The sequence below is a fragment of the Myotis brandtii genome, unplaced genomic scaffold, assembly GCF_000412655.1.
Source record: "Myotis brandtii unplaced genomic scaffold, ASM41265v1 scaffold422, whole genome shotgun sequence".
In the NCBI taxonomy this organism is placed as follows: domain Eukaryota; kingdom Metazoa; phylum Chordata; class Mammalia; order Chiroptera; family Vespertilionidae; genus Myotis; species Myotis brandtii.
Genome location: NW_005366171.1, coordinates 573,486 through 576,900, shown reverse-complemented (window position 1 = coordinate 576,900; position 3,415 = coordinate 573,486). Strand labels below are relative to the sequence as shown.

Here is a 3,415-nt window from a genome sequence, read left to right as displayed (position 1 = left end):
ACCCTTTTATGTAATGATGTTTACTTTGAATTTATATTAGTTCACACAAACACTCCATCCATGCTTTTGTTCCGGCCCTCCGGTCCAGTTTAAGAACCCATTGTGGCCCTCGAGTCAAAAAGTTTGCCCACCCCTGGTAAAGAATTACTGGAGAGTTGGTGAGAACGCAGGGGGAGGCTTGGGGCTGCTATTGCCCCGTCGTGGACGGGAAGCGCTCCAAAGCTCCAGACTCCAGTCCAGCAGTTTCTCCCTGTGCCTACCAGTGACTCAGGCCCCACACTGACCTCTCCTCAGTCACCAGCCTCATAGGAACAAGCTTAGTCTCTCTGCTCCAACTGGACCCACATGGTCTTAGAGGGTTTCACCCCCTTGGATCCCAGAGGTAGCAAAGCCCACAGCTGGCTCCCCTGAACCTTAGGAGTGATGAGCCATGGAGGAGACCCAGAGTGGAAACCCTTGTGTTTTCATAACCAGAGGTTTCATAAAGGAAACATAAACTCACCTTGGAGATAGTCACAGCGTTGACTGACAGACAGTAGCCAACTCTGACCATCTTCATTCAGAGCAAGCCTTATCAATGGACAGGAAAAGATGGCTGGCACAGTCTGCGGTTGGGATAAGATTACTCACTTGGTTCTTTTGCCTTCCTTACCTTTAACCTCTGGCCTTGACCACTGCTATAGCTCAGTAGTGAGGATAGTGACTGAGCATAGTGACTCCCTTTTCTCCTCTGCCGGGGCCCGATCCTTCTGCTCTCCTGCCACAGTGTCCTGAGAGAGGAAAGGAATCTTGGCAGCCACCACTATGTCCTCCATGTGGCTGGATCTAGGTCACTAGGCCTTGCTCTGTAAGCCCAGTCCTGATTGACTGTTTTCTCTAAATGATCAATCAGAACTGGACAAATTGACACCCAGCCAACCAGCCCACCGAGGCTGATCTCGTCCAGCTTCCCAGGTGCTCTTGGGGTTCTTTGCCACCTTCACCACTGGTGGTCGTTTCCTGCTGTGCCTCCATAGGAACTGAGGCCCTGATTTCCAGAGCCTCCTGTGCCCCCAGGATCCTCCATGTTACTGAGCAGTGCTGACCGACTCTGGAAAGTGTGAAGAGGAGACTGTCTTCTTGAGGAGGCAGGGCCCTGCTCACAGAATCCCATCTGGGATTCTAGAATTCATCACTCAGATTTGAATAAGATGTCTCATCTTTTTGTCTTCCCTTCTCTTTCTTCTCAGCTTTTCTCTTTATCTTTCATTCACCACTCAGGCCCCTACCCCCATCCTAATAGCTCTTTGCCTTAACGTCATCCTCCAATGCTCCAACCTTTTACAAGTAATTACATTTTTTCCTGCCTGAGTGATGGGAGCAGCTTCTAATTCCCGGTTTATGTTTCTAGATAAAGCACTGGCTGAGTTTATGCCAAAAGGAAAGCCCTTGACAATAATCTCAGCCAACCCCTCTTGCTTCAGCTCTTACCATCTCCCATCTTCCACCTCCAGAAAAGCCTCATCTAATCATCCCCAAACTCCCTAGGACATATGACATCATGGTGTCTTTGCCTATGTGGGTCCCTCAGCCTAGAATGTTCCTCTCTTTTGGAACCAATGAATTGTTATTCATTCTTCGTGTCTTCCTACCACTTCCTCACCTCCATCCCCGGCAGAATAACCCCTTCTTTCATCTGTTTTCATAACACATTGGAGTCTGAATCTTGGAGATCTGGACATGGGCTCATTGGTGCTGTGGGTAGAGAAGCGGGCGGAATCGAACCTCCTGGTGCATAGGTTGACATTCAACCACTGAACCACTCTGGCTGGGCGTTATATTTAATCAGTCATGAAAACTTATTAATTTTAGCACCTAAGTATATATCAAATATGCTCTCTTCTCTCTTACCCTTTTACCCTGCTGCTGCTTCCTTACTTAGGGCTTCTTTATGTCCCACTTTTAATTCATTTAACAACTATTTGGGCATACCTATGTGCTCCAAGTCTTGCACCATTCACTAGCATGCAATTATGGACAGGATAGACACATTCCTTGCTCTCACAGAGGATATAGTCAGTAGGGGAGGCAATCACATGGATGCTTAAGTCAATTATGCAGTGACAGCGTGGGGGTGGAGCCTCTGAGCTCAGTGAATCAGGGGAGACTTTCCAAAGGAGGTGACATCTAAGCTGAGACTTGAAGGATGAATAGGAGTTAGGCCTACAAAATGGACAGCAGGGAGGAGAGAAGGGGAAGGCTCTAGGCAGAAGCAATAGCAGGTACAAAGACACATAAATCAGAGAGAGCTTAGTGGACATGAGGGACTGATCAAAGTTCCCTGTGAACTTTCAATGACTGGGTGATGGGGCTGGAAGGATATTGTAGGTCAGGTTCCCTGGAATCAGATTGAGACCAACTTGCATGTAAGACATCTGAGGGGGTGGTTTTCTCTGGAACAATACCTGTTGGGAGTGAGTGAAGCATGAATGGGCACAGAGAGAAGCTGAAATGCAGTTGCAACATGGGCCTCAACCAATCTCACAGGAGCTCTGGAACCAGGAGGGCCCCTCACATATACATCCCCAATTAAGGCCAGGGGACCCCACCTTGGCACCCGTGCATCAGGCAGTCATTGCCGAGGGCTGGGAGGGTGTATAATCATGAACAAGGCAGAATCCTCTCGAGTGGCATTGTTCTTGCTTGAGGAGAGACAGGAGCCTGGCCCTATCTCTTCGCAGCCCCCAGCATGGACAGCTGCCTGCCCAGCATTCATGTGGTGGAATGGTCACAGCCTCCTTCTGCTCTTTGAAATAAAAACCATGTACACCAGTTCCCCAGAGCTCTCAAAACCTCATTGTGATCATTCTGGTTTGACATTTGAAACCCACCTGGATAGTTTCCTATGAGATGATTGTCTCTGGAGGCTGTGTGTCTGGTCCTAAGGGGCACTTGTCACTTGCCAGGTGGGCTGGCTGAGCTCAGGTGGCCTATTTGGAGTCTCTCTTCCTGCAGCACCTGGGAGCCATGTCTCTGCCAGGACCTTCTGAAGTCTTGCTGCCGTGCACTCAGCTGGGGACGGCTTCAGAATGGAGGGGGCAGACGTGATGAGAGGCACCGATGGGGACTGGATGTGACCTGTGACGTCTGGGGGTAGGAAAGGTGTGGCTGCAGCTAGAGAACACCTGCTGGTCAGGAAATGATGTCATACTGCCATACTCACCTGCATAGAGCTCCTTCCCAAGGAGGCCCCAGGGCCAGGGCTGGTCAGGGTAAGTTGGAAGCTGGGTCTTCTAAAAAAATTTTTTTTATTGATTTTGGAGAGAAAGAGGGAGATAGAAACATCAATGATGAGAGAATCATTGATCAGCTGCCTCCTGCACACCCCACACTGGGGATCGAGCCAGCAACCCAGGCATGTGCCCTGACTTGGAAT

General features: G+C 49.5%; 1 protein-coding gene across 1 annotated transcript in view; it reads right to left on the bottom strand.

The window, feature by feature from the left end:
• Positions 1–3,201, bottom strand: part of OLFML1 (olfactomedin-like 1) — a 28,526-nt gene extending 25,325 nt beyond the window's left edge. The window contains exons 1-2 of the mRNA XM_005873929.2: positions 2,871–3,201; positions 653–770 (exon numbers count right to left, since the gene is read on the bottom strand). The gene's annotated coding sequence lies outside the window, so the exon portion shown is untranslated. The remainder of the gene's footprint in view (positions 1–652; positions 771–2,870) is intronic.
• Between the last annotated feature and the right edge of the window lie 214 nt (positions 3,202–3,415).